At 46.5% G+C, this 24,917-nt stretch overlaps 1 pseudogene; it reads right to left on the minus strand.

Moving 5' to 3' along the window:
• Window positions 1-1,053: 1,053 nt before the first annotated feature.
• On the minus strand, window positions 1,054-21,743 carry LOC128532947 (tripartite motif-containing protein 16-like; annotated as a pseudogene).
• Between the last annotated feature and the right edge of the window lie 3,174 nt (window positions 21,744-24,917).

Here is a 24,917-nt window from a genome sequence, read left to right on the forward strand (position 1 = left end):
ATATTAAAATTACTTTTTGTTTTATTGTGATTTAAAGCTACTTTTAAAGTAATGTTTAAATCATGGTTGACATCTACATACAGTATACAAAATGTTAGATTAAACTGTACATTATAGCTCCTTAAAGTTTCTTCCAGGATGATACGAGTTAAAATATCCATGAAAAATTCGCAATTCAATATTCAAAAAACATTCCCAAGCCCACCTTTAAATAAACAATACTATTGACTCATCTTTAAAGCAATACATAAAACTCTAAGAGAAAAACGTTCTAAACTTCAGCAAACTCATCTAAGGGAACTTTTAAGGCTGATGGGAAAAAAAATACATCATTTAGCTTCTTACTGTATGACGAGAGGATTGTGATTAAACCCCAGGGCAGTCCCAGAATGGTATGTGGAAATTATTCAGTTTATTGTGCATTAAAGGAAAAATATACATTACCGATCCAGCTTGATCAAGCCCTAAATGCCATACAGTGGGATTTAGACATGGTTTCATCCCTGCTTAAAGAAAGTGATGCAGCAGAGGTCCAGGTTTCTCATCTCCATATCTGTACACTCTGCTCAAACAGATCAACTTCAAAGAGTTGTGCTCTTACCTCTGTCAGTGCCATTGCACATCAAGCCAAGTCTTTGATACAGAGCTTAAAAAAGTCAAAATTTAATTTCATTATAACATGCAGTCTCATTCGAAAGTATTGGAACAGCAAGGCTATTTTTTTTTCTCTTATTCACTGATGATACTATAAAATGGCTTTTGTGTTTCCACCAGCAGTAGCACATGAAGACATACCAGTTTTAGTAAACTTTAATATTTAAAGTCAAACCAGAATTGTTGAGACCTTTAACATTTCTAATAGTGCATACAGACAAAAATTTAATCATGTTTGATAACATTTCATGATTTTTTCAGAAACATCCTACATTAAAATATTACTTAAGTAATGTATTAATCTTTAGAAAATATGCAGTTAGACATGAATAATAAGCTCAGTAAAATAAAATCTCCTGCTTCAAGTCAATTTTTTTAGTAAACACATTAATTTAACATTTAATTTAAATCACATAACCTCACAGTTGTGTCAAAAATTGATACCCAGAACCCAGCGTACAGAGGCTGAGTAAATGTGGTGTGGACTGTGTGGAGGAGACGCATTGTATCAGAGATGTTGTAGAAGGACAGAGTTCCTGCACTGTGATCCACATACACTCCTATTCTGGAGGAAACTGGACCTCTGATCTGTGTGTTAACATTATTCTGACGCAAATAGACAGAAACAGGCGAACACACCAGACTCCAGGACTGACTGTTGCATCCAAACACACACTCATCATCCCATCCTTTCCTGCTGATCCCTTTATATGAGACTGATATGTCCACATAACCATTCCACTCTACCTCCCAGTAACAGCGTCCACACACACTCTCCATACACAATATCTGCTCCCAGGAGTCAAATCTTTCTGGATGATCAGAGTATCGCTGCCCTGCTTTATTGCATGTTACTGATCTGTTGTTCTCAGACAAAATAAGGTCAGGATGTGCTGTGTTGGGATCCAGAGTCAGAAATCTAAAATCTAAAACAATAAAATGTTCACAGGTTAAGCAAGGGTTTGTAGTGACTATATGAGACACATGTCTATGTTCCTGTCCCCCTGCCCGAAATGAGATATTTTAAATATTTAATATCAGACTTCAAGTATAAATATACCAGAATTATGTACAAAACAGCAGGCCTTAGTTAAAGATTGATTAAAATTAGGATGTGTGTGTTTACACTTACATTGCAGAAAATTCTGCCTGCTTGTCAGCTGTGAAGGTAGTATCTGAAATAAGGCTGTAGCTGTGGAGATAAAATAAAGACTGAAATATGAAAACAATGTCGTGTTTTCATAATGTGGAAAAAGTAAACATTCCCAAACCTGAAATCCAGGTATCAACTACAATTTTTAAGACACACCAATTCACACACACACTTCAACCTCCTGCCATCTGGAAAAAGGTACCAAAGCATTCGTGCCCTTACATACAGTACAGACTGTGTCACAGCTTCTTCCCTCTTCAATACAATGGGACTGAACTGATTAAACACACACAAACACACTGATCCACAACCATCTAGAAATTTCACAGATTAACCTGCAATTGCTTTATTTGCACAATATTTATTACCTGTTATTTGCACAAGAACTCTTTTCTATCTTTAATGCTACTTTAACAAGAAATTTTATGTCACTACTTCTGTCACGCTCTCAGCGCTCCGCGCTGATCAAAGACCGTGTCATTTATTTGACATTTCCTTTCCCACGCTGTCAGGCTCTCATCACGTGGTCATGCTTTCCCACGCTGTCATCGCCCCTCCCGGACCGCCCCGCCGACACACCGGTTTCCCATCTGGCGCTGATTTCACCCAGCTTATAAGGAAGCGCAGCGCTCTGCCTTGCTGCTGGATTATTGTGTGTTGTTTCGCCGCAGTTTTCTCGCGTTTTTGTTCATGTAGTTTCACGTTGCCAACCTCGCCTGTCTTTTCGATTTCGCCCTTTGTCTCACGATTCTGATTTTGTACTGCTCTTGGATTTAACGGCTTCGGACTTTCACTTTCGTTTCTCGACTACGGCTTAGTCTCACGTCTCGGCATCGACGCTACGCTGACGGATTTCACGGCTTAGACCCACGCTGGCTCTCTCTCGACCACGGCTTGTCCTCACGTTTTGGCATTGACGCTGCGCTGACGGATTTCACGGCTCAGACCCAAGCTTACGCTCTCCCGACTACGGCACACCGCCACGCCCCCTGCATTTACTCCGCGCATACGGATTTCACGGCCCCGAGCGCGCGCACCTGCTGACTCAGTCACGCACCTACAGTGTTCCACCAGAGCTACTCGCGTGCTGCTCCTGCACCTGCTCCTGGATCCATCCACCAAGCCAGCTCCCCTGACAGAATAATCCAGCCATCATGGATCCAGCAGGACTGGACAGAATGAGACAGGCACTGGAGAGTCAAGGCGCACTTCTTGGAAAACACCAGGAGGAGCTCGTCACCACCAGGCAGACGCTAGCTGATGTCACAGCCCGCGTGCAGCATCTCCAGGCGCCCACAGCTCAGGTCGCAACCTCAGAGCCCCTACGCGAGCCACGCCTACCAGCCCCTCCCACCTACGGAGGGGAACCAGGAACCTGCAGATCGTTCTTATCTCAATGTTCACTGATCTTTGAACTACAAGCCTCCACCTTCTCTTCAGAAAGGTCCAGGGTGGCCTACGTGATCACGCTCCTCACCGGAAGAGCCCGGGAGTGGAGTACAGCCCTCTGGGACACCCGCGATTCATGCTGTGAGAGCTTTGAGAGCTTTTCAGGAGAGATGAAGAGGGTCTTTGACCGCTCTCACGTCGGCAGGGAGGCCGGGACCAGACTACTGCGCCTTCGCCAAGGATCACGCTCTGCGTACGACTACGCTATTGAGTTTAGGACACTAGCCGCCTCGAGTGGATGGAACAACAGAGCCCTGGCGGACGTCTTCCTGGAAGGGTTGTCAGAGGCACTCAAGGACGAACTAGTCGCCCGTGAACTTCCCTCAGACCTTCACGAACTTATGGATCTTGCGGGGAGGATTGACTCACGTCTTTGTTCCAGACGCCCTACCCGGAGGTCTCCCCCTGCTAGGAGATCACCTCCTCCCAGAGCACCTCGCCCATTCTCTCCCCCATCTCAGAGCGACCAGGAGGAACCCATGCAGTTGGGCAGAACCCGCATCTCCGAACAGGAGAGACGCCGACGCCGCCTGGAAGGAGCCTGTTTTTACTGCGGTAGTTCCGATCACGTTCTTAGAGACTGCCCGGTAAAAGGAAACGCCCTCTAGTCAGACTGGGAGCCCTAGAGGGCGCTCCTTCCAACAGACTCCCAGAACATCGCCCCCTGCTGTCTGTAACGCTAATCGTGAACGGCCAAGCTCACCCCATTCAGGCCCTCGTGGATTCCGGCTCCGACCGGAACCTGATCAGCGCTGCTGCAGTCAAGGCTCTCAGGATTCCCTGCACACCCCTAAGCACTTCTCTGGCAGTCCAGGCCCTAGATGGGAGCTCCCTCCCGTCCATCACGGAGAGAACACTTCCGCTCACTCTGAGGTCATCAGGAAATCATTCTGAGGAGATCTGTCTCTTCGTCATAAGAAAATCTCATGCCGCCCTGGTCCTGGGCCTCCCCTGGTTAACTCTCCATGGCCCCCAGATAGACTGGACCAGGCTGATCATTACGGGCTGGAGCCCCTCCTGTGCCACTTCATGCCTTCGTTCCGCGCATCACGCACTCCCCACCCCAGTCAAACCTGAGGAGACTCCGGATATCTCCAAAGTCCCCTCTGATTATCATGATCTCAAGCAGGTCTTCAGCAAGACCCGGGCCATGTCGCTTCCACCACACCGACCGTATGACTGCCCCATCGACCTTTTCCCAGGATCATCACCTCCGAAGGGTCGCTTATACTCCCTAACCCACCAAGAGAGAGGAGTCATGGACACATACATCACTGAAGCCCTCGCCGCTGGAATCATCCGCCCGTCCTCCTCTCCAGCAGGGGCAGGATTTTTCTTTGTGAAGAAGAAAGATGGGTCCCTACGCCCCTGTATCGATTATAGAGGTCTCAACGAGATCACCGTTAAGAACCGCTACCCACTTCCTCTCATGACCACCGCCTTTGAACTCCTCCAGGGGGCCGGCATCTTCACCAAGCTTGATCTACGGAACGCTTATCACCTGGTCCGTATCAGGGAGGGGGACGAATGGAAGACGGCCTTTAACACACCCACAGGACATTACGAATACTTGGTCGTTCCCTTCGGCCTGACCAACGCCCCTGCCGTCTTCCAATCCCTCGTTAACGACGTCCTGCGCGACTTTCTTAATGTCTTCGTGTTTGTCTACTTAGACGACATTTTAATTTTCTCCCACGACCTGGAGGAACATCGAGGTCATGTCCGTCAAGTCCTACAAAGGCTCTTGGAAAACCACCTCTACGTCAAAGCAGAGAAGTGCGAGTTTCACACATCCTCCACCACCTTCTTGGGCTTTGTCATTTCCCCTTCCAGGATCGAGATGGAGCCAGCCAAGGTCCAGGCAGTCTCCAATTGGCCCACTCCGACCTCACGACAAGACCTACAACGGTTCCTGGGCTTCGCCAACTTCTACTGCCGCTTCATCCGGGGTTATAGCTCTGTCGTCGCCCCACTCACCTCCCTGACCTCCACGAAGACCCGTTTCGATTGGAACACGGAGGCGGAGAAGGCTTTCGCCGAGCTCAAGAGGAGATTTACCTCTGCTCCCATCCTCATTATCCCCGACCCTTCGCGCCAGTTCGTGGTGGAGGTCGACGCCTCCAACACCGGGGTTGGTGGCATTCTCTCCCAGAGGTCCGCCCAGGATAATAAGATGCACCCTTGCGCATACTACTCCCGTCGCTTATCCCCAGCCGAGAGGAATTACGACGTGGGAGACAGAGAACTCTTGGCCATCAAGCTGGCTCTGGAGGAATGGAGACAGTGGCTAGAGGGAACTGAGCTCCCATTTTTGGTATGGACAGACCATAGGAACCTCGAGTACCTTCGTTCCGCCAAGAGACTCAACGCACGTCAAGCTCGATGGTCGTTATTCTTTTCACGTTTTAACTTTGTTCTTTCCTATCGACCAGGCTCTAAGAACGTTAAGCCAGATGCCCTATCACGCCAGTTTCCCTCTTCTAAGGACTCCATTCCATGTGACACCATTTTACCTCCCTCCTGTCTCATCGCAGCCTTAAGATTCGACATCGAGACCAAGGTCCAGCAGGCCCTGACCCTGGAGCCCGGCCCAAGCAATGTTCCCCCGAATCGCCTCTTCGTCCCCGTCCGTCTACGTTCTCAGGTGTTGGAGTGGGCCCATGGTTCTATCTTGCCACCCAGGGGCCGCCCGGACCCGTGTCGTTACCCAACAGCGATTCTGGTGGCCTACGCTAGGAAGGGACGTCTCCAGGTTTGTGGCAGCCTGCGACATCTGCGCCCGAGCTAAGGTTCCCAACCAACCAACTGCTGGTCTTCTCAGACCCCTACCGATTCCCCGCCGTCCTTGGTCCCACATCTCCGTCGACTTTGTCACTGGCCTGCCTCTGTCCGAGGGCAACACCTGCATTATGACCGTAGTAGATCGCTTCTCGAAGTCTGTGCACCTCGTCCCACTCCCTAAGCTGCCCTCCGCCAAGGAGACTGCGGAGCAGTTAGTCCTCCACGTGTTTCGCCTCCATGGTCTGCCCACCGACGTCGTCTCGGATCGGGGCCCTCAGTTCACCTCTCGCTTTTGGGGCGCGTTCTGCAGACTCGTCGGGGCGACTGCCAGTCTATCGTCTGAATTCCATCCTCAGTCCAACGGACAAACCGAGCGGATGAATCAAGCCCTAGAGGTTTCCCTCCGCTGCATGACAACTCGGGACTCGACCACCTGGAGCAGATTCCTCCCTTGGGTTGAGTATGCCCACAACTCTCTGCCCTCCTCGTCGACAGGCTTGTCCCCGTTCCAGTGCTGCTTAGGCTACCAACCTCCACTCTTCCCAGCCCAGGAACTAGAGGTGGAGACCCCGTCAGCCCAGCACTTCGTCCGCCGCTGCAAGCAAACATGGCTACGCGCTAGACGCACCCTGCTACGAACCCGCTCCTCTTATAAGAGACAGGCAGACCGCCACCGCACCAAGGCCCCCAGATACCGGGTAGGAGACCGAGTCATGCTCGCCACTAAGGACATTCCCTTGAGAACCCTTTCACGCAAGCTCTCCCCCTGTTTCATCGGACCCTTCACCATTACCAGGATAATCAACCCATGTGCAGTTCGACTCCTACTCCCCTCGTCCATGCGACGGATCCACCCTACGTTCCACGTTTCCCAGCTACGACGCGTCATCAATTGTCCACTAAGTCCACCCACCCACCCTCATCCTCCTCCCCGTATCATTGATGGCAGCGAGGCTTACACAGTTAGAAAGCTTCTGAAGGCCCTGCCGGCGAGGCAGAGGAGTCCAGTTTTTGGTGGACTGGGAGGGCTATGGCCCGGAGGAAAGAAGCTGGATCCCAGCCAGATTCATCTTGGACCGAAGGCTGATCACAGACTTCTACAGACGCTTCCCCGACGCACCCCGTGCAACGCCTGGAGGCGTTCGTTGGAGGGGGGGTACTGTCACGCTCTCAGCGCTCCGCGCTGATCAAAGACCGTGTCATTTATTTGACATTTCCTTTCCCACGCTGTCAGGCTTTCATCACGTGGTCATGCTTTCCCACGCTGTCATCGCCCCTCCCGGACCGCTCCGCCGACACACCGGTTTCCCATCTGGCGCTGATTTCACCCAGCTTATAAGGAAGCGCAGCGCTCTGCCTTGCTGCTGGATTATTGTGTGTTGTTTCGCCGCAGTTTTCTCGCGTTTTTGTTCATGTAGTTTCACGTTGCCAACCTCGCCTGTCTTTTCGATTTCGCCTTTTGTCTCACGATTCTGATTTTGTACTGCTCTTGGATTTAACGGCTTCGGACTTTCACTTTCGTTTCTCGACTACGGCTTAGTCTCACGTCTCGGCATCGACGCTACGCTGACGGATTTCACGGCTTAGACCCACGCTGGCTCTCTCTCGACCACGGCTTGTCCTCACGTTTTGGCATTGACGCTGCGCTGACGGATTTCACGGCTCAGACCCAAGCTCACGCTCTCCCGACTACGGCACACCGCCACGCCCCCTGCATTTACTCCGCGCATACGGATTTCACGGCCCCGAGCGCGCGCACCTGCTGACTCAGTCACGCACCTACAGTGTTCCACCAGAGCTACTCGCGTGCTGCTCCTGCACCTGCTCCTGGATCCATCCACCAAGCCAGCTCCCCTGACAACTTCAAATCATTACCACAGAGTATTGCATTTTGTCATGCGTCTATAAATAAAGGGGAGGTTTGATATAGGCCTGTAGTTGGACAGCTGACAGGGGTCGAGGTCAGGTTTCTTAATAATCGGTTTAATAACTGCTAATTTGAAAGATTTTGAAACATACCCAATGCTGAGTGAAGAATTAATTATTCTCAACTGGGGTTCTGTTATTGCTGGTACTATCTGTTTAAAAAAATGTGTCGGTAAAGGATCATAGGTTGATGAATTTGCAGAAGAGATGAGTGAAATTAGTTCATTCTCTTTAAGGGGAGTAAAGTATTCTAGGTTCTGATCTGACATGGTTTCAAAACCTCAATTTTATGCCTAATATTTACAATTTTATTATTATTAGGTGCATCACTGTGTCCAGTTTTGCCTGCAGAACTACCAACACCACTGCATACCTTGTAAGAAAAGAGATAGTTATTCTTTACCAAAAAATATGAGAACGGCCAGAGCTAACATGGTCGCTCCGGCTTCACCCTCAATCATCAACATATTGCCAGCAGTGCTCTAATCGTGGATCCTCTTGCTGTTTGTGCGAAACTCCCTTTTTTTTTTTTACCTGCTAAGGTATGGATACAAATCGGTTAGAAAGATCATTAGACTCATCTGTTGTGCAGCACCACTGAGGGACGTACAAACATCACAGCACTCCCTGTAACAAGTAGCGCGGGGAGCAGCGACCCCGTTAACTTATACCCAGTGAGTTGGTGCGAGTGTGGGTTCCTCTATGCATTTGTGACTGGCGAGAAAACCTTAAACTGGTGCTCGTGTTACTTTCGGCTCTGACAGCATTGGTTGATCCCACAGAGGTTTACGCCGTGGCGACTAAGGAGCAAGTTCTTTTCCGGAATAAGGAGAAAAGCCTTTGTGGAAACATTTCCAGAAGTTGCTTCTTTTCTTGACCAAAGGAAAGTGTGGTTAAAGCGCATCTCTCGCATGGTCACTGGCTGTCTCATGCCTACGAATTTTTGCTCTTCTTTTGGAAGGAACCGGAGCACACAACCCATCACCACTCTCTCTGCCACTTTGAATGTTGTAAGTGACTCTGGCTGGGGCCACCTGACTGCATTCTGACTAACCCAGTTCAGTTGTTGTTCATACGCCTACTTGTAAAACTCAAGTGCAGTTTGCGTCTTGGACTACAGTGAGGCAAGATCTCAGCTTTGAGCATGTCATAATAATCCACATTGTCATCCGGCAAAGAAAAATAGGAATACTGTGCCTCACCTGACAGCAGTGGAATGAGAATCTCCATTCATGGATTTTGTTGGAAAGTGCACAGATATGCTTTAATGGCTTTATGAGGCGTTAATTTAGTGAGCAGGTGCTGTGCATCACAGCATGGATCAGGGAGGTGCACTTCTCGTACTGGCAGGTGTTGGAGACGAAAGACCACTGCCGCTGTAGCCAGCAAATCTTTTGAGAGCTGCTCAAAGAGCACTTGCTGTTGAATGCTTGTTTCCAGCAAGTATTCCAAGTATTCATCAGGGAACCATTGTGGGCCCATTTTCCGTTTCATGTGCCTGCATTGTCCATAAGTCTAATGGGTCTGACACATGGAAGGAACACACAGGAAACAGATTTACGTTTACATTTAGGCATTTGGCAGACACTCGCTTTACAAAAGTTTACAAAAGTTTCCATCTTTAGATAAATTCTTATACTGGATTACCAGGTTAATAAATAAATCAGTCAGATGTCAGATGTCATGAAAATGAACAATCATTTTATTAAGCACACATTACCACACAGTGTTAATGAAGTGGGTGGAAGCGAAGAGGCCCTTTTATGAGCATCCTCTGATTGTCCTCCAGCCCAGGTGAATTGGGGTATCACGTCCCTTTGTTAGGCACCCCTTTAAAGTGTTATGCTGTTGTCACGAACCTTCCTCTGATGTCTGCGTAAGTGTGGCATAATGTGCAGGAGGCGAGCTGGCGGTTTAGTAATATGCTTTTATTTAAGCACATAAAATAAACACAACATAGAACTTTACCAAAGGATAATACTATAAGGGCAACAAAAGCCGTTACAGTACCCCCCCCCTAAAAAACGCTCCTCCGGAGCGTTACCGGAGGACCCGGACTCCCTCCCCAGCGGTCCCAGTCCGGACCTCCAACACCGAGGCGGTCGATCCCCTCTCGTGGGTTAGGTTTAAGAGCTGGGGCGACGCTCGGCGGCAGCTGAGGAGCTGGAGCGACGCTCGGCGGCGGCTGAGGAGCTGGAGCGACGCTCGGCGGCGGCTGAGGAGCTGGAGCGACGCTCGGCGGCGGCTGAGGAGCTGGAGCGACGCTCGGCGGCGGCTGAGGAGCTGGAGCGACGCTCGGCGGCGGCTGAGGACCTGGAGCGACGCTCGGCGGCGGCTGAGGAGCTGGAGCGACGCTCGGCGGCGGCTGAGGAGCTGGAGCGACGCTTGCTGTGCTGGGCGGCGGCGGAGCTGGAGCGACGCTCGCTGAGCTGGGCGGCGGCGGAGCTGGAGCGACGCTCGGCGGCGGCTGAGGAGCTGGAGCGACGCTCGGCGGCGGCTGAGGAGCTGGAGCGACACTCGCTGTGCTGGCCGGCGGCGGCGGAGCTGGAGCGACGCTCGCTGTGCTGGGCGGCGGCGGAGCTGGAGCGACGCTCGCTGAGCTGGGCGGCGGCGGAGCTGGAGCGACGCTCGCTGAGCTGGGCGGCGGCGGCGGCGGCGGAGCTGGAGCGACGCTCGCTGTGCTGGGCGGCGGCGGCGGCGGCGGAGCTGGAGCGACGCTCGCTGTGCTGGGCGGCGGCGGCGGCGGCGGCGGAGCTGGAGCGACGCTCGCTGTGCTGGGCGGCGGCGGCGGCGGCGGAGCTGGAGCGACGCTCGCTGTGCTGGGCGGCGGCGGCGGCGGCGGAGCTGGAGCGACGTCCTCAAAGCCCGATGGCGGAGGAAGCAGCAGGCCGGCCTGGAAGTCTGGCTGAGGAGCCGGAGCGTCGATCGCTGTCTCCATCGGCGGCTGCTGAGCTGGCGCGATGTCCTCAAAGCCGGGAGGCGGAGGAAGCAGCAGGCCGGCCTGGAAGTCTGGCTGAGGAGCCGGAGCGTCGATCGCTGTCTCCATCGGCGGCTGCTGAGCTGGCGCGATGTCCTCAAAGCCGGGAGGCGGAGGAAGCAGCAGGCCGTCCTCGCAGCCCGGCTGAAGCGCTGGCTCACTGTTCATGCAGCTTGGAGGCGGCAGATCGGCAGCGCCGCTCACGACGCTTGGCGGCTGTGGAGCGGGAGCGACGTTTCCCCTGTCTGGCAGAGGCGGCGGCTGAGGAGTAGACGTGTCTGGCAGCCGCGGCACGTAGACCTCCGCGTTGACTACAGTCGGGAGCGGGAGGAGGAGCGCGTCGTCCAGATTAGAGAGAGGGAGAGTGTCCGGAGCTACATCGCAGTTCTCTCGAACCTGGACGAGCAGCCTTTGGAGTAGCGCCACCTGCTCCCGCAGATCGGAAATGCGCTCTCTGTTCCGCTGTGCCAACAACGTGTAGTCCTCCTCCGTTAAGTCCTCGTTACCGTTCTGCCAGGCCTCCTCGGCCCGTGCCTCTTGGCTGGTGGTTGGGACCGTGTATCTCCCCTCTGCCTCACCCTTGAACGGCGTCCGCCGAATGGCGAGCCTGCAGCCTTCCGAGCTGCGCCGCGCTCTTCTCTCTCGCTGCTCTTCGCTGTCTTCCAGCCAGTCCGCCGGTTCGATCAGCCTGCAGCCTTCCCAGCTCTGCAAGAGCTCTCTCTCCCCTTGCTCCTCGCTGTCCTCCAGCCATTCCGCCAGCTCGGGCGAGATGGTGATAGCGCCCCCCCAAAAAACGTCTGGGGGAGCGACCTCCGCTATGCCACTACGACGGTCTAGCTTTCTGTCACGAACCTTCCTCTGATGTCTGCGTAAGTGTGGCATAATGTGCAGGAGGCGAGCTGGCGGTTTAGTAATATGCTTTTATTTAAGCACATAAAATAAACACAACATAGAACTTTACCAAAGGATAATACTATAAGGGCAACAAAAGCTAGACACCTGACTGTGCTCCAGTCAGGCTCTTTATAATCAACTTAATTACCTTACCTCGGTTCAGGTGAACTCCCACGTCACCTGACCGAGGTGCAGTCTGGGACATGCAGTCCAACTTAAACATAATACAAAAATAAAACAAACAAACCCAGGCGCTTTGGCGCCCTCTAGGGGTTAACCGTTACAGCTGTGGGCATGATATGTATGTGCAAGAAGCCCCCCGCACTGGCTGTTAGTCCGCTGTCACAGTATGTAGCTCTTTGGTCCAGGGAAAATGGTGTTTTGTTTCACTGTGTACTAAACTGTATATGGTTAAAATGACAATAAACACCTACTTGGTTCATTGATTTAATTGTTCATGCTTTCTTCTTATTTCTATTAAAATCCTATAAATTTTATGGCTCTCTTTAATGTGCTGCAGAACAAATGTTTGCTTGTTTACCTTGTGGACGGATTTGCTTGACTTCTCTTTTCATCTCCGAGAGAGATTTCCGCATTTCATCAAATGTGTGATGTAGATAGACAGTGTATATTGAGTCCTCACATCCAGGAGAAACACAGAGAGACGTGAAACTCTACAGAGAGGAAACACATCATAGAGAAGGAGAAAAGTGTAGGAGAGGAACGAATGAATCTCAGACTGAATCAGACCAAAGACACACTTGTGATCTCAGACAGGAACATTTATTGTTGCTGTAATGAGCTTTTAGGAGGAAACTTTGTGAGGAACAGCGCCCTCTGTAGATCAGACAGTGAGTGTTACCTGGAGGAAGTGGATGTCATCGTGTGTGTGTGAAAGCTGCTCCAGCTCAGTGACTCTCCTCTTATAATCAGCAATCTCCTGCTCCAGTTGCTTCAGCAGTTGTTCAGCTCGACTCAGTTCAGCTTTCTCCTGAGCTCTGATCAGCTTCGTCACCTCCGAGCGCTTTTTCTCCATAAGGCTGATCAGCTCAGTAAAGATCCTCTCATTCTCATCTACTGCGGCCTGTGAACGCCTCTGTTAGGATACACAAACACATATATATTGTCACGGTAAACCGCACAATCATCATGAGTACTGCACAGCTCCGCTTCCCCAACGGACAAAGTTCAAGTTCACGGTCACCGGCCTCATTCACTGTCTGATTTTTCTGCATGAGTGTATAAATAAAATTGCCTCGACCTTTGCTCACCACTACAATATGTTGTCCGCCTTTTCTCTCCCTGTGTCGCAGCCCGATGCTACATAGCTTTACAATATATATATATATAGCACCCTAAAGCTCACTACTATATATATATATATATACACTCTAAACACCTAAATATATATACACAATATACACCTAAAGGATTATTAGGAACACCATACTAATACGGTGTTTGACCCCCTTTCCCTTCAGAACTGCCTTAATTCTACGTGGCATTGATTCAACAAGGTGCTGAAAGCATTCTTTACAAATGTTGCGCCATATTGATAGGATAGATCTTGTAGTTGACGGAGATTTGTGGGATGCACATCCAGGGCACGAAGCTCCCGTTCCACCACATCCCAAAGATGCTCTATTGGGTTGAGATCTGGTGACTGTGGGGCCCATTTTAGTACAGTGAACTCATTGTCATGTTCAAGAAACCAATTTAAAATGATTCGAGCTTTGTAACATGGTGCATTATCCTGCTGAAAGTAGCCATCAGAGGATGGTTACATGGTGTTCATAAAGGGATGGACATGGTCAGAAACAATGCTCAGGTAGCCCGTGGCATTTAAACCATGCCCAATTGGCACTAAGGGGCCTAAAGTGTGCCAAGAAAACATCCCCCACACCATTACACCACCACCACCAGCCTGCACAGTGGTAACAAGGCATGATGGATCCATGTTCTCATTCTGTTTACGTCAAATTCTGACTTTACCATTTAAATGTCTCAACAGAAATCGAGACTCATCAGACCAGGCAACATTTTTCCAGTCTTCAACTGTCCAATTTTGGTGAGCTCGTGCAAATTGTAGCCTCTTTTTCGGTTTTTGTAGTGAAGATGGGTGGTACCAGTCTTCTGCTGTTGTAGTCCATCCACCTCAGGGTTGTGCGTGTTGTGGCTTCACAAATGCTTTGTTACAAACCTTGGTTGTAACGAATGGTTATTTCAGTCAAAGTTGCTCTTCTATCAGCTTGAATCAGTCGGCCCATTCTCCTCTGACCTTTGGTATCAACAAGGCATTTTCACCCACAGGACTGCCGCATACTGGATGTTTTTTCCTTTTCACACCATTATTTGTAAACCATAAAAATGGTTGTGCATAAAAATCCCAGTAACTGAGCAGATTGTGAAATACTCAGACCGGCCCGTCTGGCACCAACAACCATGCCACGCTCGAAATTGCTTAAATCACCTTTCTTTCCCATTCTGACATTCAGTTTGGAGTTCAGGAGATTGTCTTGACCAGGACCACACCCCTAAATGCATTAAAGCAACTGCCATGTGATTGGTTGATTAGATAATTGCAATAATGAGAAATTGAACAGGTGTTACTTATAATCCTTTAGGTGAGTGTATATACACAGTGGAACCTTGAATTGTAAGCACCATTAGTGTGCTTGTATATTAAAGCACTCATATATCATAAGTAATGAAAACTCAGACAATTTGTTCCACAACCCAAAAATATTCACATAAAATAATTATTACAAAATGTAAAGTAAAAATAAAACAAATTAACCTGCAATTTACCATATAAATAATGATGGCTGTAATAATTGAGAGAGGGGCACCAGTTTACCGATAGAGACTCTCACTCACACAGGCCCACGCGCGATATACACATGCAAACACACAAAAAAAAATGCTTTACGTGCACATACGTGGCCACAGTGTCATAGTAAACAGTATATTTGCCTATATGTGTGACACACACGCACTGAGACTGAGCATGGGAGACGATTACCCACATATACTGCTCAGATTTTAAGACCGGCTCGTCTTGCAAAACACTCGCAGACCATGGTTCAACTGTATATATACAACTCTGGAAAAAAAAATAGGACCACTGCAGTTTACTCCAGAAAACTTCTGGAATGTCATAAATTGGAAGATGGATGGTCACAAACCATCAAGCAAAGTTAAGCTGTTTGCTTTTTTGCAAAAAGAGTGATATGAAGTTACCCAACAGCAGTGTAAAAAAAACTGGTGGAGAGCCAAAACACATGAATTCTGTAATTGCAAATCAGGGTTATTCCACCAAATACTGATTTCTTAATGTTATTTAGTCAAAGCATTAACACAATTTGTTTACAAATTATTTGCATTTTGTTCGATTTAAGTTATTCAAGTTTTATTTATTTATTCAAGTATTCTGAAAATACTGCATGATCTTGGGGTATTTTATCAGCTGTGATGATGTCATTTCCTTTAAATATACACTCTACATAACAATAGTTATATCATGAATTTAGGAGAAATATTGTCAGCAGTTCACAAAAAAAATTAACAAAACTCTCACCAATCAATCATTTCACCAGTCAATACATGCACCTGTGAGAAAAAAAAACATACAGTATTAAACTAATTATGCTGCAGTGGTCTCTCTCCTCACCTTAATAATGTCCACAGTCTGTTTTAGCTCCTGCACCTCCTTTTGCTTCTTCTGGATCCTCTGCTGGGATTTTATCTTCTTATCCTTTAGCTCATTCTGAAACCAAATGTCATGCATTTCGTTATTCGGGAGCTTAGCGGATCAATTACTATTATCATTATTATTATTAGTAGTTGTAGTATGGTGCAGTATCCTCTTGCACTCTTTTCATTCTTGAAATGTACTTAAAAAAAATTTATTGTCTTATCTGTGTTTATTCTTCTTGCTGTTTGCACTAATCCACATTATCTAGTCCCATGGTTAGTCTATTTTAAGTATGTGTAGTTATGTGTGGTTTTATATAGCACCATATACCATTGCAGATACACTGTCTACTCTATCAGTGATAATCTCTCATGCTATCAGAAACAGTATAGATTAGGCCTGTGCATACTAGACATCAAAGGGGACCTGCCTTTTTTCTTCCTCGAGAGAAAGTGCCTTTTTTCTTTTTTTTTTATAATTACCCTGTAATAAGTTCGCTAAAGTTTAGCTAAGGCAATATATCACGGGCTTACAGACTAACTTGATGGAGAAACGACAGCTGAATACAGTAAAAATAATAATGTTATTAGAATCGCCACACTGAGTGTTAACTTTCCCTGGTCATGCTGAGGAAATGAAATTCTTTGTGCTTCCTCGGTTGGACCAGTCCGTCGTGCTGGGTCTACCCTGGCTCAGTTCCCATAATCCTAATTTTGATTGGGCAAATTCTCGCATCACATCATGGTCTCCAAGATGCGCTAAATCTTGTAAACCGTTACCATTGACGGTCCAAACCACAAGTATTGAAAGCCCGCAGGACCAAGTATCTCTGACTGTGCCATCAGAGTATGCGGAATTTAAAGATGTATTTAGTATTAGGGCAGCAGCGAGACTTCCCCCTCATCGTCCGTGGGACTGCGCGATTGAGACGACGACGGGACAGTCCTCCGCTCGAGTATGGCCCTCAACACGGGATCTTCACCTCCATCCCCCCTGTCGTAAGCTTTCTCCCAGATACATAGGTCCCTTCCCCATCCTCTCTCAGGTTAACCCAGTCTCCTTTAAATTTAAACTTCCCCAACATATGCAAATTAACCCTGTATTCCATGTGTCTCTCCTTAGGCCAGTGATCCGGGGACCACTAGACGAGGGCACCACGGAACCCTCGCTCCCCGGGGCCGCGGAAATAGGGGGCGCCCCCACGTTTAAGGTAACAAAATTTTTAGACTCACGACGGGGGGGCCTCCAGTATCTCGTGGATTGGGAGGGGTATGGCCCAGAGGAAAGAAGTTGGGTGCAGGCTAAAGACATCCTGAGCCCTGAGCTCATTGCAGCATTCCACCGTGATAGACCGGATCGCCCAGCACCCCGACCTCCGGGCCACCCCACTCGCCCGCAAATCAATTTGGTCGGCGAGTCCAGCGCCCCTCGACAAGGCGACGGGGGCGCCCTTGCCTCCCTCGGGAAGCCGGTCCTTACTGTAACATCTGGGCCATCACGGTCCCAGGGAATAAGATCTGGTTCCCCGGATTACTGAACCGCTGCTTTGTCTCCCCCTAGTGTGTCTGTGCCGGTCTGTCTACCAATACTAACTAATTAGTATTACCTGTGTCTCCTTTCCTTGTGTGTCACTATTTAAACCAGCTGAACCTGTAGATCCCAGTCCGTTCACTGCTAATGTTGTGGTTGTGTTACTGTGCTACTTTAACCTTCTATCTGCTCTCTGTCTTCCTCCTCAGGACTGAGAAGTGTCTGCAGGGTCGTGGCGGGGTCAAGTGCATGCCGGCGGTGCACCAGCCAGGTCAAGACTGTTGAAACACGTCACTGGTAGCTACGAAGTCTAGTTGTTTTTGTTTAGTATCGACCTACTTTCGGTTCTTAAGACAGCCCACCTGCAGACCCAGCGTGGGGAGTTCGCTTTAGGATTTCTGTTCTGTTTTGTCGTGATTTTATGTTTGGTAAACAAAAAAAGAGAAGAAATAAAAGACGAGTGACATTAAACTTCACCTGCATTTGCGTACGCTTCCTTTTGCACAGGGGAAAACATGACACTGAGATACAAAACAGGCAATTCTGACCACAATCTGGTCTTCTTAACACCTCTGTATGTCCCGACAGTTCAAAGGCAGCCTATAGTGTCAAAGAAGATTGTCACAAGAAGCCAGTGAAACCCTGCAGGACTGCTTTGAGCATACAGATTGAGGTGTGGTGTGTCAACCACATGAGGAAGGCATCAACAAAATCACAGACTGTATTACTGACTATATCAACTTCCAACCAACAATGGTATGCTCTTATCCTAACAACAAGCTTTGGATCACCAGCATCTTGAAAGAACTGTTAAACAAGAAAAAAAAAAAGCCTTTAGGTATGGTGACAAGGATGAACTTAAAAGGATACAGCGGGAACTGAGGGTGAAACTGAGGGAGCGCAAGGACTCCAATCGACAAAAGCTGGAGGGTAAACTTCAGCATAACAACATCAAAGATGTGTGGATGGGAATAAAGCAAAACACTGGCTTCAACATTAGGGTTCTCCTCTCTCCACACATTGGAGCTCTTTCAGACTGACCATCGGATTCTTGGTTACCACCCTGACCTTTCTTCCTTTTTCACCGATCGCTTACCAGATGGCCCGCTCTAGGAAGAGCCCTGGTGGTTCCTAACTTCTTCCATCTAAGGATGATGGAGGCCACTGTGCTCATCTGGACCTTCAATGCTGAAGAAATATTTCTATACTCTTCCCCAGATCTCTGCCTTTTTATAATCCTGTCTTTGAGGTCTACTGACAATTCCTAGGACTTCATGGCCTGGTTTATGCTCTGACAAGCACAACTTGTTAACTGTGGGACCTTTTATAAAATCAACTGAATTTACAAGTAGTGGACTCCAATCGAGTTGTAAAAACATCTTAAGGATGATCAGTGGAAACAGGATGTACCTGGGCTCACTTTTGAGTGTCATGGCAAAGGCTGTGATTTTTTAAAAATAAACTTGCAAAGATTTTAAATGAACTTTTTTCACATTGTCATTACGGGGTATGGTTTGTTGAATTTAGAGGAAAAAGACTGAATTTAATCAATTTTGGAATAAGGCTGTAATATAACAAAATGTGGAAAAAGTGAAGTGCTCTGAATACTTTCCAAAACAATTTTGGTGCTATGGAAAACATCCTATGTACCTATGAAGGCTATCCCTTCTGGCCTCAACAGCATCAAACCAGTTGCACTGTCGTCAAAAGTCATGAAGGTGCTGGAGTGACTAGCTTTGCCACACCTGGGGCCATTGGTTAAACCTTCTTTGGACACACTAAAATTTGCCTACCAGCCTTATGTTGAAGTAGATGATGCTGTCATCTACCTACTGCAGTGTGCTCACTCTTTTCTGGACAGATGTAATGGTAAAGTAATTATCATGTTTTTTTTTATTATTTCTCCAGCACCTATAATACAATACAACCATTTCTACTGAGTAAGAAACTGCTCAGAATAGGTGACAGCACATCCATTGTGTCCTGGCTTGCTGAATATCTGTAAATTGGCCCCAATTTTCAAGATTGAGCAATTCCTGTCTGATGTGGAGCACCTAAAGGGAACCATCCTTTCTCCATTCCTGTTCACTCTGTACACCTCAGATCAGTCTGTTGTGGCAAGTGCCATTTATAGTCTGCTGGGGAGCAGCATCAGTGCCAAGGATGCAGGCGAGATAAATTAAATCATCCACAAGGCTTAACAAATAATTGGACACAAACTCGACAGGTTGAAGACAGTGAGGGACGACAGATCACTGAACAAACTCCTGAAAATCCATCCCACCCACTACATTAACCCATACAGAGGCAGCAGAGTTCATTCTCTAAAAGACTGATCCAGCTTCTCTATTACAAAGAATGATTCACCATTGCACTGTACAATGCCTCACATCTATGTAACAGATAACAAAATAAACTTCTATGCATATCCCATTATTCACTGTCACCTTGCGCGCACATACATACTCTGACAATTTGCACATTTCATCTCTTTTTCTTATTTTGAATTGTTAGTTTGCACTTTTGTTTTTCTAAATAGCATCATGTGCAATACTGTATTAACTTATATGTTACATTTACATTCTGCCTTCCTCCCACCCCTTTTTATTTTTCCTTTTTGTGTAACCTACTACTACTATAAAGCAATAATTTCTCATAGGATCAATAAAGTATATCTATCTATCTATCTATCTATCTATCTATCTATCTATCTATCTATCTATTTATCTATCTATAAGTAATTAAAATGCAGAAGACATTGCAGATAAATAGTCACTCACTCATCACCTATACCACTTTATCCTGTATACACAGTTGCGGGGGGCCTGGAACCTATCCCAGAAGTCTTAGAGCACAAGGCAAGTTGCCAATTCATCACTGGGCACACACACTTACACACACAATTATTCACACACTATGGGCAATTTTCGATCAACGCCAATTAGTCTAATCTGCATGTCTTTGGATGGTGAGGGGAATCCCGGATTACCCGGTGAAAAGCCGCCAAGCACAGGGAGAACATGCAAACTCCATGCACACAGAGATGGGGATTGAATCTGGCTAGGAATTGAACCCAGACACTGGAGGAACCCAAGACGACAGTGCTAACCAGTAAGCCGCTGTTCTGCCCAGAAGGTGAATAGGATAAACAAAATAACTAAAGCATATTACTGTTTATAACATTTTGTTTAAAAAGAAGAAAAATTCAATAAATTATAAAAGTGCCCTTTTCCCCACTTAATCCCCTTCCCCTTAAAATGTCTGTGCATGTACCTGCTGTAGATCTATTCTTTCCCTCTTTCAAGGATCACAGATTCACCTTTTCAGGCTCCTTCATATTTTGTTGCACTTCCCTTTTTTCCTAACCAATGGCGGCCTAACCATTTTTCCCAGCTATTTCATCCCTGACCAAAGATCAAGAGTCATGTCGTTTGAAGTGACAGAAAATGTATTTGTTTATTGGTTTGGAACTCCCAGTGTAGTACAGTGCAGAAGCCAATCAGAACGAGTTCTTTCTTAGTTGTCCCCACTTTAGTGTTATGCAATCACATTCCATGTCAAGTAGGTGTGGTTCATAAACAAAGGAAAATCTTATGTAAATACTAGGGATGGGAGTTACCTGGGATCTGATACCATACAACTTTAAACAAACTTACCAGATAATTTACTCCTTCCACACAGGATGCTGCCACAGATGTGTACATAGTTTAGAGTGTAGGATTATAAAGAAACTGCAACCTTTTACCGCCTCAAATGCAAACATATTTTTACAAAAAAAATAATTTCAAGAAATCAATTTAAAGTCATTGTGGCAATATATGAATTGCCCTACAAAAGAATCATGACACATAAATGAATCAATTATTAATTTAATGGTTATGATCCCAATGACACATTTATTCAACTTTCTTAACACTTTCAATGTTAATAAATTTAAAAATTCACTTCACAGTCTTTCCATGAAAAGTTAAAATGTTATTTTCTGTCCTAAAACTAACTAAATTACTTTAATGAATTAATTAGTAAATAAGTTAAATACTCTAATGGGAGTATTATATATAAGTTTTCTGATACATTCCGAAAAATCCCAGTTCTAACCTGTTTTTTAGTTCTTTCTGCTCTAGTTGAAATAATTTCATGGCCTCTGTGTTCATCCATCGTACACAAGTAACAGATGAAGCTTTGGTCAGTACGACAGTAGATCTCGATCGCTTTGTCATGCTGAGAGCAGATCTCCTGGAGATCTGCACAGGCTTCCACTAACTTGTGCTTCTTAAAGGCAGGAGACTGATAGTGAGGTTGAAGATGATCTTCACAATAGGATGCCTGACACACCAGGCAGAAATTAACAGCTTTGCGTTTTCTTCTGTGCAGGAATCACACTCCACATCTCCAGGTCCAGCGTAACAGTGAGCAGGAGATGCAGCTTGGAGTTCAGCCTTATTTTGTTTCTCCACCATTTCAGCCAGCATGTTGTTCCTTTGAAGAATAGGTCTTGGAATAAAAGTCTCTCTACACTGAGGACAGCTGTAGACAGCCTTCACATTCTTCTGATCCCAGAAGCCATTAATACATGCTTTACAGTAATTGTGGCCATAGTGGAGAGTCACTGGATCCTCCAGAAGATCCAGACACACTGGACAGCTGAACTGATCCTAATCTACTGAGATACTGGCTTCTGTCATTTCCTGCACTCACACACACTCACTCAGATTGCAAACTTAAACTAAGTTTTGTTTTCTTGGAAAAGAGCATCCGGGTTCTGTCTGTTTGTGTAGAGTGACAGAGACAGGTGTGGCTTCAAAAAGATGGAGCTATTCTGTAGTTAAACACTACGTGTCAAGAATTTATATAAATAATCTTCTCTATGATTTATGATAATATTTTAATGAGTTAAATTAGGAACTGTTTAAATACATTTGGTTACTCATTCACTTATCTTCTATACCGCTCTATCCTGTATTCAGGGTAGCGGGGGGCCTAGAGCTCTAAACCAGGACACTTAGGGCACAAGGCGGAGTACACCTGGACAGGGTGTAACTTTTGACCGATACTTTTGGGCATTCTCAAAAATCATTTAAAAATGTATCAAACATACAGTAATTATGTTGTTAGTTTCCCAGATGTTGGATAAATCATTCATATCCATACTTATTTTTTTTCTCCTTCGCCTTGGAATCAGCTCTCTCTAGGCCCTCGGCGGCAGGAGGCTACAGCATCACCCAGGAATTGAACCAGCAATTTCCAAATGACAAGGCAAGCACATTGCCACTGCAACCCATGGGGGCGCAGAGTTCAATATCTTAACAACACATAAACAACATAACATTTACTAGATTAAAGCTTTATCCATTTGGAAGTTTACTTCTGAATCAAACGACGGCAAGTTTTCTATTGGTCAATTCAGTCAGACATGTCAGTGGAGATTGTGTGTTGTGCGCCTTAAAGTGCATTATCAGTGTTGTCATCTTTCCTCTGCACATGTTCAAACCACATAATCTGGCCTCTCTAACTTTGTTCCAAGTACCCATACTGTCCCTCTAATATACTAATGTAGTTTATTGAGTCTTAGAATATACATTACTCACAAAAATATACATTACCCACAATGCAGTTTGTTTACCACCTGATACCAGTGCAGTGGTCATTTAACATTGTGCCATCCCTGCCTAAAGAGAGTGATGCAGCAGCACTTTAGTTCTTTATTTTGTGCCGGTTTCTCATCTCCCTATCTGCACCCTCTGCTTTAACAGACCAACTTCCATGTGTTATGCTGCAACCTCTGAAAAATTCTAATAAAAAATTCAAATTCAAATTTTATTTGTCGCATACATAGTCATACACAGTACAATATACAGTGAAATGCTTATATGCCTGCCCGAGACCTTAAAAAAAGATTATCAATAAGAAATTAATATGGAATAAAATGTATACAAATTTTAGCTATAGAAAATACAACTATAGAGGATAAGAACAAAATATAATGTAGGGATGAGCAGGGCCCCCAAAGAGAGAAATCAATCGATCACATTCCAGAACTCCTCTGCCAGCCTGCATGTCGCCAACCCAATACCCTATATCCTTGTCCGCCACATGTCTCAGCCTCCCCCACTCTCAGCACTGGAGCCCCCCAGGGTGCGTGGCCACTACCAACTCCACCGCCGTCATCAAGTCTGTCGCGGTCGGCCTGATCACGAACAACCTCAGCAAATATGCATGAATGTGTAGATGCAATGTCTATAAAGGTGTGTGCAAATGTGCATAAATGTACAGCTGTGCAATGTCCATAAGCATCCATAATGTCCATAAATGTCCAAGGTGTGTGCAAATGTCCATAAATGTGCAATGTGCAAAAATGGTTTAGTCCTGTGTGGTGTTTTGTTCTATGTGGTTTCTGATTGAGAGATCGTATCGCCTGTGGGAAGAAGCTCCTCCTCAGTCTCTCTATGTTGACCTTCAGGGAGCAGAATCGCTTTCCTGACTGCAACAGAGAAAACACCCCATAATTAGGGTGGCTGAGGTAATTCACTATCTTCCTGACCTTGGTCCAGCACCCCTTGCTGTAGATTGAGTGCAAGTCAGGGAGCTCGGTTGATGTGCTCAGCTGATCGCACCACTTGTCTGTCCTGCATGGTGCTGTTTCCGAACCAGGTTGTGATGTTTTCCGTCAGGATGCTCTCTATGGTGCAGGAGTTCCTGAGCACCCTGGAGGGCAGTCTAAAGTCTCTCAAGCATCTGAGGTAGTAGAGACACTGACGGGCATTTTTCACCACGATGTTGATGTGAAAGGACCATGACAGGTCCTGCGTGATGTGAACACCAATGTATCGGAAGCTGTCCACTCTTTTCACTGGGATCACAATTGTGATGAATTTGCTGGTTTTAAGTTACTCAAAATTAACTTAAAAAACAAAGAAAAACAGGCCGGAGCAGTCGTGATGGCAGCCGAACTTACTGGCGCCATCTTGTAAACAAAGGGAGTAGAACTTTTAGAGAGCACTGTATGTTAACCAGACTTTTGCATTTTCACTACCAGTAGCACAGGATAACACAGCTTGTTTGAGTTTATTTTTTCACATCAAACATTGTTCGCCGACTTCTGGTGGCACAATAGAGATGGCACACGCCTAAAAGTAAAGCTCCGTCTTATTTTTGCAATAAATCTCGACTCATACAACTAGTTTGAATATAGAGTTTTTAGAATGAGTATGTCAACGAGATATAAGAATACATCTAAAAATGAAAAAACCCGAGAGCGGGTATCTTTCTGCTAACTTTCTGAAGTGATGGACTAACTGAAATCGTTAAAAAGAGAGAATCAAGATGGGCATAAACAAACGAAAACATCATTGACAAAATTAAAGACTTCAGTTGAGGATCTGAAATGCAAAATAAACGGTTTGGAGAGCAGAATTGGAGAGACCGAAGAGCGTATCGGTGTAGCTGAGGAGGCTGGGGCGAGGCACGAAAGGGCGCTCCAATTTCACCTGGAACGAGAGGTGGATCTCAAAGACTTACAAAACAGACTTCACTGAAATAACTTGAGAATATACTGTACCAAGTTCTTGAAGGCTGCGAAGGAGAAAACGCAATGGAATTTGTAATACATTTACTTACAACAGCTTTACATTTGCCTCAAGAAATGGAGGTTAAGATTGAAAGAGCACACAGGGCCCTTGCAGCGAAACCCAAAGATCCTGCCGCACCTCCTCGTTTAATAATAGTGCGGTTAAAGATGCCTGGTCACAGAAAGAGGTACAGTACAGTACTATACAATGCGAAGCGGATTTACTTTGACAACGATTATTTGCCAGAGTTACAGAGGAAAAGAGCATAGGCGCGAGACGTGATGAAACAGC

The sequence above is a fragment of the Clarias gariepinus genome, chromosome 11 (genome assembly GCF_024256425.1).
Source record: "Clarias gariepinus isolate MV-2021 ecotype Netherlands chromosome 11, CGAR_prim_01v2, whole genome shotgun sequence".
Taxonomy (NCBI): domain Eukaryota; kingdom Metazoa; phylum Chordata; class Actinopteri; order Siluriformes; family Clariidae; genus Clarias; species Clarias gariepinus.